This window comes from Larus michahellis, chromosome 5 (assembly GCF_964199755.1).
Source record: "Larus michahellis chromosome 5, bLarMic1.1, whole genome shotgun sequence".
In the NCBI taxonomy this organism is placed as follows: domain Eukaryota; kingdom Metazoa; phylum Chordata; class Aves; order Charadriiformes; family Laridae; genus Larus; species Larus michahellis.
The window spans coordinates 34,992,250-35,003,446 of NC_133900.1; positions in this window are offsets into that span (position 1 = coordinate 34,992,250).

Consider the following 11,197-nt stretch of genomic DNA (forward strand, 5'->3'; position numbering starts at 1 on the left):
TTATTTGACATTTAAATTGCAGCAGCCCGGACACCTGAGGAAGGGTCATGGTGGTGCTGTGCTAGGTTCTGCGCCGCTGCCAGCATTACTTACTACCAGGCTGCGCGGAGGTGGGGCTGACTATGTTGTCTGACAAACTTGCTACAGCCTGAAAGCTGGAGGTGATCCATGTATTTCCAGAAATGCCATCTATGCATACGTTTCCTCTCCCTGGAAATTTCTTTCTACCAAAATTAATTTATATCACCAGCACTTAGCAAATCTAGGTCTTGGCTACCTTATACTGAATCATCATCATAAGTTTGGTTTTCTGAAGGGGGCTCTCATGGAAGTTGTTTGGTGCTCCCTTTGCCACAGCGTCTTTTACAATGCATCATGGTGCTCAGCAGTCGCGTTCACCCAGCATGAGCAGCTGGCTCAACTCTGCCTGATTCCAGTTCTCCGGCCCCATCCATCAGGCAAACAGCAAGGAGAGGTGGTACAGGCTTCAAAAGGCTGTTTCCTCTCATACATCTAAATGGCAAACCCACCTCTCGTATTTATCAGTAGTATCTCTTACTCCAGCCTTAGGGCTGCAGCAGAACACTTTGCCATATTGGTCTGTGCTGGAGCAAGAAAATAAAACTCGGTACTGAACAGGCAGATAAGCTTTGAGGAGCAAAAGGATTTGGAGGAACTCCTTTCCAATTCAAGCTTCAGTGAAGATGTCTTGTCTCCAGATCAAATACTAATTTAGTATTTGGATACAGATGAATTGAAATTGATTGAAAGCTGCGTTGTATTAATCCCAAATTCAAATACTAAGTTGCAGCTGAATGTGTAAATGGAACGGAAGACAAATTTCCCATCCAGACAGGGATGCCAGGGCACAAGTGGATTTGCAGATGTGGCTGGTGGTGGAACAGTGGGTGGTGCAGAGATCATCTGAGGTTATCCCCTAGGTTATCCCCTGAGACAGTGTTGACAAATAAAAAGGCAACTGGTCTAGGGCTCTCATAGGAGAATTCTGCTTTGCAACTCAGATAAATAATGCAAACAGCAGGTCAGCCTGAAAAGCGGAGAGGGATCTGCCTGTCAACACAAGGTCTGGCTACTACCAACTTGACATTCCACCCACCTGAAAGGCAAGTTACCCCCCAAAATGGGAATAAAGTAGTTTGTAGGTAACATCAGAAGCTAAGCTGGGTGAAGGTTATAGGTGGAAAAAGGATGGACAATGAGGACGCTTTCACTTGAGTGAAAAGGTGGGACCTGGTAACCATCACAAAGCTTATCAGCTTCTTTGCAAAGTGTTTGTACTGATGTTAGCACCTCTGATGTGATTGCATCACACAAACTTACAGCAACACATATAAACATCTATAGTTTAAGAATCCTAACAAGACTTAGACCACTCTTTCCATGAGGCGAGGATGACAAAATACACGGGTGATAGATGTTAAGCCACATTGCTTGACTGGGGAATACGCTATGAAGCTGAAAAGCTAAAAGAGTAATAATAGAAGAGTTGAGAAAAGAAAGATGAAACTGGAGAAAGTAAGTGTAAATGGGAGTGTACATTCAGGTCATTTGTGAATTATTTTTATTCATTAATTATTTGTGGTTACAAGGCAGTCAGGACCACCAGTGGGGTGGGGGGAAGACATGAATTCCAGACCTTGGGAGAGAAAGCAAGTACAAGCTGAGAAAACAGCGAAAATGAAAGGAATTAAATTCAACGCTCCAGAACATGTCAGATTGTAAAAGCATTGTGTTAACAGGAATTAGTATGAACCTAGAAAATGCTGCAGCAGATTATTTAAGGTTTTTACAGTACTTTGAACTTGAAAAGACTAGGTAATTGCTAGGTATTAGTATTATTAACAAGCTATCCTGAATTCCTGGCAAGCAAGGCACACAAAATGCCTTTTTTGAGGTGCTCATAACACCGGTTAGCTCGCACTTACTGGAGAACTGACAGATTGCTGTCTGCTATTGTTTTGAAGGCTGATTTGTGAGATTTTTTTGAAGAATGGTAGCAGAAATTTGAAAAGAATCTATTTATATACAGAATTTCTTTACACGCAACATTAGAGCTGTTAAATTTGATGTGTTTTTGCTTAAACTACAGCTTTGTTGCTACACCGGTGATAAAGAGGAGCATACCAGATGGTATGTAGGCCCTCTGAAATAATCATGAAAGTTTATAGACCAGTGATATATAATAATGTCCCAAACAGAGAGGACAAAAGAAAACAAAAATATCAGATGAAAGTTACTCTTTTTGAAATTAATGCAAATTGAATTTGCATTATCTGTAGTAGAAGTAAATTCAATTTTAAGGGTTTGATAATAAGAACTAAAATCTGTCCAGATACAAAGAGTCGCATTTTATGTTATACTTTACAAATTGACAAGGTGTTAGTAAACTTGTTGTTCATTAGTAAACAAGGAGCCAAGACAAAATGTGTCTATAGCCAATCCTAACAAGTGTCTTTTGTTTCAACTGTTGTTCTTTCATCTTTGGTTTGTGCCCTGTCACTTCATGGAATGTAGGGGTGCTGTTTTGTATTAAAAAAAAAGGTGGAGGGGGGGGAAGGTTTACATTAACTACAATGTGATAACACACCAAAGTTACACTGCTGTATAAAATCAACAGGGTCTGTGACACAGATAGATCCTCATAGCGCATCTGTTGGGGCTTGCCCCCAAATATTGGATTGGATTGGTGGGAAGTGCTTCTGCTTTGTTATAAATTGCGAGCAACAAGGCAAGCTGTCAAATGCAGATGGGTTTGTACTTGATCATAAATTAAAAAAAAAAAGAAAAAACCTAATAAAATGTTGAAACTAGTTCAGCTGCAGCTGGAAGAGCAATGGGAGTTGTACGTGGTACATGACGTTGCTGTAGCAACCTTACCATACCTAAATATATGAATATCCAAACTATTTTGATGTGTGAGCTGCACAGTGATTACAGAGTAAGGCCTCAGGTCGGAACTGTCCCAGAGCTGTCTCTTTTCTCTCTTACCCAAGGGGGTGTTCCTTTTTATTGTCCGTTGAATAGACAGCTTATTCTATTCAGCAGACAATAAAAAAGAACACCCTTTGGGGAAGAATAAGAGGATAAGACTGGTTTGGTAATATGACTGGTTTTGTATTGGTACTTCTTTACGTGAGTCTCATTTTTTTATGTCTCAAGATACTTCAAAAGTGTCTAGTGTTGTTCATGTTTACTAGGAAAGTGTTATTCCAATATCTTTTTTCCCACCTGAAGTTATTTGAGGTAGTTTATTTCAAGCATTATTATTTCAAGATTAATCTTACAGAAAATAATTTTTTTTTGTTTTACTTGTAAAAAAACCACACACATCTTAGTTATTTTAATTTCCTCTGCTTCTCTGAAGTACTCAATTGCTCCTTTAGGTTTTATATGTATTTGATTAAGAAACAAGAGAGAGGAAAACTGACTGTAGAATTTAGGACATTGTGCTTGTTACCCATTTCATTCACTTGGGCAAACACTATCTCGGAATTCAAGCTAAACGGATTTTAAAAACTGGCTAGGCTCTCAAACGGCTGTCTTGTCAGAAACTATGCATGTGTGATAGTTCCACTGGGTTTGGGGTTTTTTTGTATTTTGAGGTTTATTGTCGTGTGTTTTCCAGCATGCTGCTCTGGAAGAAATATGCAATATGAGTCAGTACTTAATCATAGAATAAGTGGATTCTGCAGCAGTAAAGATGGTGGCTATATTTCCAGAGGTCAGAATGGCCACATGCTCAAGCCTAATATGCACAACTTCCCACCCTTCCACGCTGCACTGCCCTCCTCCTGCAAAGACTTACATGCATTTCAAGTAGCCCTGCTCCTTTGTATGCCATTGTTTTACTTTGTAGTGGCTCAGTGAGAAAGTAAACAACTTTATTTGGGAACAGTAGAGTTAATGAAGCTTGATTTCCTATTAGTTTAGGTTTTTGTCCTTCAGTTCCTCCCCTCTCCCTCTCTACATAGCGTCCTAGTTGCCCATTCTGCCTTGTCCACTCCAACAAGTTTCCGTTCCAAGGATTTTCTACTTACCGTGAGGACTTCTGCTTCTCTTTCAAATTTGGTTGAAATTCGGATGTCCGTTTCAGAAGTTTTTGTGGGCAGCAGGAAGGGAGAGTTTGCCTGACTGGGAGCTTGTCCTCCTTAGGAAACTAGGCTAAATGTTACGGCAGCCCCTGCAGTAAACTACAGGTATTTGAAGATGGCATTTTGACAATTGTGAAATTATTTATTTACAATAATAATTGTAGAAGGAAGGTGCTAAATTTTCTCAAAGCTCTTAGAAGACTTCAATTCTTAGGCATTTCCATTCAAACTGAATTATTTTTTTTTTCTGTCTAAACTAACTTCATGTTGATGAGCGAAGGTTGGGTATGTATTTGGAAAGAGGAGAGCAAAAGGGGCCTGTTCTCAGAAAGCAATCTCAGAGAAAAGAGTATTTCTGTACTGCTTAGGTGCTGATAACATCAGCACCTGATAGCTTACAGGATCATGATAGTGCACCACGGTTAGGAGTTCAGACTGGAGTGTTTCCACTGTCAGGCTCTCCTGGGGCACCACCTCTGCCCTTGCCATGCAAGGTCTTGGAAGGGACACAGCAAGATCATGTCTACATCAGGGAAGTTCTTCTTCGGCCAGGTATTACCTATTAATGCTCCTGCATGTTTAGATAGCCTTTCCTCATTGTTTCTGTATCTTGCTGTTCATATTAAATACATTTCTTACAAACTTTCCTACATAAAGCAGACACTGCCCCTAAAGCATGCTAAATGGTGCTGATCCAAAGGAGTAATGCCCAATCTATTGCTGATTGCACAGCGTAGAATTCCACTAGTTATTTCCCAGAAGTACTTTCTACTTAGGAAATAAGATTTTGGAAACATTTATTTCATCTAAATATGGAGACATATAAAAATTGTTTGCTTACAAAAATGTGAATATTACTTTTAAATTGCTATTCATGTCCATTCATGACCTTAAAGTAATTAAACTGTGTGCAGTACCAGCGCTGGAATAGTTGTTTAAGTAGGAGATTCAGTCCCAGTTAAAAAAAACAAACACAGCCAAACTTTACTGCTTTTCGTATCTTTTGGAGTAGCAATTTTATTGTGAATGGCAGTTACAAAGATTGGTGCCACTTCCATTTTCTGTACTTCTTTAAGGTGTGGACCCTATGATATTACAGCTGACTTTTCCTCTTGTTGTAAGAAACGAAAGCTGACTACTCTGCACTAGCCTTGTAGGTTGCCTGATGCAAAGCTCAGTTTCATAAAATATATTTAAACCTATGGTTTATACCAGAGGACTTTCGTCTGTCCCGATCTGATCCTTACAAGCACATGCTGAGTTGTAGATAAATCTGTCTGAGGCTGTAATATCAGTTTCATTGGAAAAATCAGGGAGTTTCACATTTCATTCTGCTCCTGCTGTACTCACATTTGGGCACAGCAGATCACCCCTGCAGAGTTCACCGCAGGACTGCAGACTATCTTTAGATCATTTAAAACATTCTTGATAGGGCATAGTCAAGGATGATCACCTACTGCATGGTTTGCCTTCCTTCAACACCCCTGATTTAGTGGCATGCTACGTATTCTAAGCACGTAGAATCAGTATTAGGTCAGAAAATTATGCTATAAAGGAAAAGAGTAGTTGCTATTTATTTAATACTTAAGACGTTAAATACATTTGAAGAAAATGCAGCTTTGCATTTTCTTCAAATCAAAATCAGTTTTGCCTGAACTGCTGAATATATGACCTTTGGAACAGTAACAAGAGGCAGCAATTACTTATTCCTGTAAGTAATTGCTGGTGCTATTAACTAGTGAAATACACTATATGATAGTAAGCCTTGCCATTATTTTTAAAACAGCACTGGTCAGGAAGCACACTGGATTACATTTCTAAGATTATACTAATGTTAAGATGTTAATTTAAAAACTGGGGGCATTTCTTACATTATAGATCTTTGTATGACAAAACCTGCTGTAATAACTGCGGAAGTTTCTTTTGATACGGATCCGTGGATAACAAAACCTGCTATAACGGTTCCTAAATTGTTTGGTTCCTAGAAACTTGACATATCGAAAAAAACCACCCAGGCATGTGCGAAGGGTTTGTTTCCACCAGATGACCGCAGGATGCTATGGCAGTGAGCTTAAGCTGCTCTCCGTAAAGCTGAGAATGGACCCAGAATGAGAACCTTAGAAATGTTAACTTTTTAAAGATACTTTTCTACACAGCACCCTCATTTGCTAAGTTACATTGCAAAAAATGCCCCACAGTTTATTAAATGGGCACAGTTCTTCAGCAGAAGCGTTTCCATTGTTTTTTATTTCTCTTTATGCTATATTCAGAGTTTGTACATTACAAGAAAAACTACTAGCATGTTAAGGCATGTTAAAAGCCCAAAGTCAATAGCTGATGACTGCAGAAATAAGCATAACAAGGCTTTAGAAGCAAACTAGTCAGTATGAGAAACCAGGTTTTAAAGGGGATAGCTATTCTGTGGACATCATTTTGCTAGTCCTTAGGACTTTAAAGGGAATTTATATTCAGAGGTGTCTGAACATGTGCCATTCTCAAGGGTCTTGGGTTGGTCACCTACACCAGAGACATTCCATATTATTTGCAAAATCACAGACGTTTGTTTTCAAGGAACAATTTGGTGAAGAGCGTAAGCTTGAAAGTGCAGGCCAAAAAATATTGTAGTCCTTCTGACTCAGGGGAAACAAATGAGTTTCCAGTGTATACCTGCATGCTTACTTTTTGGCTTACTGCTATCAGGATACACAGCTGTAACTCTCCTATACTGTTGCATTTTTGACACTGCGTAGTACATAAGCTAAAAGAGTAAAAATGAACAGAAAATGAAAGTCCTTTGGCCCAGTATTCGTGTAATTGTCCCCGTGTTTCACTGAAGCAATGTCACAGGGGTTTGCAAAATAAATACAAACATAAATAAATACACATAAACACATTTGCACAAACACACATTTTTTTAACCAATTGTATTTATAAAACCTGATCCAGCTATTTTTTCCCAGCTACTTTTTAGAGGAGGTCGTAACTGACTTCAGAAAGAGTATCTTTCAAGGCAGAATTTGGACTTAAGCAAACAATCCATAAGCAGTAACAGAGTTCTGTCACGTACTGTTCTGAATCTCGAAGAAACTGGAGCTAGGCATTTACAGTCTTTCATTAGATACATTTAGGTGTTATTTTATGCCCCTTCCTTTGTCTTTAATTCATGCTTTTAAATTCTAGAACCTCATTTTACTGCAAATAGAGTGCTAAAAGAAGCCTTCCCTCCACTGGATAAAAAAAACAGTTGACCCTAAATACACTTAGACCAGTTCTTTTTCTGAAAGGAAATCTTAAATAGTTCTTTGCACTATTTTTATATTTTCTTCAAGTTTCTTTATCACCTGCTATAATTTGTTGCATCAATTTTTTATATTTAAAAACTTGAGTAAGGGTTTGGGTAAATGCCTTATTTTGCATACAGGAATAGATTAAATACAGGTACACTTCCACTCCTAGGATCAGTCTTGCTTCCGTCATTCCTGTTTCTGTACTTGGATCAATGCACTTGGTTTCATTTTATTTTGCTTTCCAGGAGAATAAGCCTTATTCCTAAAAACACATCTTAATATTAGAAAAATATTTTTACTTCTTGTTGCCAAACTTGATAATCATGTTAAGAAGCTATCTTTAAAAGTTTGGCGTTCAGAAAAGCTCACATAGTTAAACAGGGATTTAATAGTAACTGCTTTTTAATTCAAATTTGTCATATTTTTATAAACTTTGCAAGTAATGATTACTGTTATTAGGCTGCATTTAATTATTTGCACACAGTTAAAGCTTCACACATTTGTGGAAAGGATGACAATTTCCTGTTGGTATCTGTGCAGTCAGATTTTGTATTTAAAGTGAAAGATAATTTTCAGGGCCACGACACGGCCAGCTGAAGCTTGAAACACTTCTAATGAGAGGGAATGGTTATGCCAATAAAATGCCAAGAAGTTACAAGCAGTTAGCACACACCTAAGGAGCAACAGACAGCGTGGATTTGTGAAAAAGCAATGTCAAACCAATTTAACTTCTTTTGAATCAGAGCAGGAAGGCTTATGAATATGGGGAAAATGGCAAATGTTATATAGGTTGACTTCGGTAAGGCTTTTTGCAGTGTGTCATTATGACATACCCGTAACTTGGGGTATCCTATAGCATACCCGTAAGCCATAGAAACACGATCCAGATTAAACTCCAGAGTTGCTGAATGGCTCCATAGTGAACAGTCAGCATAGAAGAACGTATCAAAATGCGTGTGGCCACATGGCTTCTGTCCAATCCTTGTATTTACAACCCAGGTCAAGGGATACACACCGCACATACCAAATTGGAAGGTGACACCAAACTGAGAAGGGACTGTAGGCACGCTGGAGATCAAAATTAAAATTCAAAGTGAGCTTGCAAATTAAATTGTTTGAAAAAACAGCATGTTACGCAATAGCAAAAGCACAGGTTCCACACGGGGCGAAGAAAGAGTTGCACAAATACAGCTGAGGGTAAAAAAAGCCTACATAACCATTCTGCAGAAGCAGATCTGGGAGTGATAACAGGTCACGCCACTATGAAAAATGGAAACACCATACCTGGTTGTATGAAAATGAGTACAGCCCCAAGACTGCTCTTTTATTCGAGTAGAACTGTTATACCCAGTGCCCAGTAAGGCAAGAGCACTGTGTCCAGTTTGGGGCATGGTTTGGGACATACAGCTTTTTTTGTTGTGGCTGAATTGGAGACCATTCAGAAAAGACTTCTGTTTATTCTCATTTCTCCAGGTCATGGCCTTCAAAGCAAGATTAAATAAATGGGACGTGCTGAATATAATGCAGAGAATACCGAGGAGAACATGTCTGCAAGTACACAGAAAGATACTGCAAGAGGTAAAGAAACATCTGTCCTCTATTTTCATGAAAAACAGAACAAATAGTGATTGCATTAGGCTTAAGAAATTCTTTCAAACCATAGAGATAATTAAACACTGTAGTACAACATCTGGTGAGGTTGTGAATTCATCATCATTAGAAACTTTTAAGAGCCAGTTAGGCAAACATCTGTCAAAGCTGACATAGGTATAGTTGATCCTGCCTTCGGGCAGAGAGAGGGCTGGATGATCTGCAGCCCCTTCCAGCTACATTTTTTTAATGATTCTTTCTCTCTCTTCCTCTCTTTCACTAGTATGCTTTTCCCACCTTCTTAATTTGCCTTCTTGCACCTGATTTTAACGAGCAACACAGGACGATTCAGAAAGTCATGTAGATCTCATGGAGGCTTTCCTTAGTTTAGCCTTCTAATTAATTTTACTATGTAAGCCAACAATATCACATGAACAAGTCTGTGCAGTTTAATACATTACAGTTTTCTTTGGTCAATACGTATATATTTCAAATGGGGAAGAACAATGTTTGAGTCTATTTACAATATGGGCTGTAATTAGATTATGAGGGATGTAACAAACCCCCAGATTCCCAGCGCCTGCTGTTGAGGTAAGAACAAAAAGAGGGAAAAAGGAAATGCTGAATAAGTACTCTGGTTCTCAAGCTACGATGAACCGACCTACAGCTCCTGGAGATAGATACTACTGCCTGTAGCTATCTGCCTCTTCCCTCCATGGTCTCTACCTCCTTGTAACATAGGGACAAAAGGAAAGGCAGGCCAGGTCTTTGCGGGAAGGGCTCACAGTCCCGTACGGTAACCTCAGCTGTTGGTGAGGTGAGATGCTCGCTGCTCTGCTAAGGGCTGGGGCTGACGAGTTCTATTATCCCTGCTGCCAACCGCGCTCGGTGGTGAACATCAGGAAGACAAACAGACAACCACAGCCAGCGCTGAAACAGGGCAACTTTCCTTCTCCTCCCGTGATCCCAGCAAAGCCAAGAGCTGGAGCACAGAGGTCATCCAGCCAATGCACCTCTAGACCCAAAGGTGGGGAAATCAAGCTGATGTAGCAGTCCGTAAAGCAGCTATCGACTAATGGACACGATCCCATAGAAATGAAGTGTTCTCCCTGGTTTGTTCCTGCACCGCGTGTTTATTAAAAGTCCCTCTTTCACCATGAGAACCAGCACAAAAGGAGCTCGGTACCACACAGAATTCATCTCCAGAGTTTTTTCATTTTCTGACTTTTTTTAATGTTCACTTCTTTTTGGAGGGCAGGGCAAGGGGAATACTTAATAAGTGTTTCTGAAGACACGCTTCACATTTAAGGCCTTGATGAGATTTTCAATTAAAACAGAATAAACCTTTTGGGATGAAAACAAATGTGCCTCTTAATTGGCATGGCACATTAAACGCAAATAAACACATTGTATTGCCTACATTGCAAAAGCCAAGAGGATATTTGCTAAGTATTCCCTAGCAAGTACTGGGGTGCCTTATTTTCTAACTCACTGCAATGCTGACAGCTCAGTTTTCAAATACTCATTAAGTGAGGTCATTAACATTTCCGTCACTCTGTCTCAGTTTTATAAACAAACGAAGTTCAAGTACATTCTCTCCTTTAGAAAGGCTATGAACAATAAAATACATATTCTTAGGTCTTTGTCTTTTCGATGGCTGTTTGGTCAAACAATCTAATCACGGCAGAATTTTCTACCAGAGCAAGTCGAGCTCCATCACCTGAATGTCGAGAACTTCATTATGGCTTCATTAACGTCTTGAGTGCCAGTCTGGGAGAAATCTCTCGCCACTGCTGCCTGTAGCAAAGAACGACCTCTCTCTGCTAAGTTTGGGGCCGCGGGCAGTTTTCATTTCTGGCAGAAATCTGGCCGTCAAGCGCCTACGCAGGGAGAGCGGGCTCAGGGTCGGTGGTGATGGGGAAGGCGAAGCCAGCTCGTTCTCGCGGCCACCAGAGGGAGAGGGCTGCCCCTGGGAGCTGTGGCGCCCTTAACGTCGGTTTAGCGATGCACCACCTTCTACTGCTAAGACCTTTCAGACACTTAGATCCATCAATTGTAACAGTAGTCAGACTGAACTAGTTCTGAGAAAATGATGCATTTAAGTTTTTCTTTTCTAAAATACTGTAAACCCCCCATGCAATAACATTTACCTTAATTCATACATATAAAATAATTTAATAATTACATGGATCATGTCTTCTCCTTCTA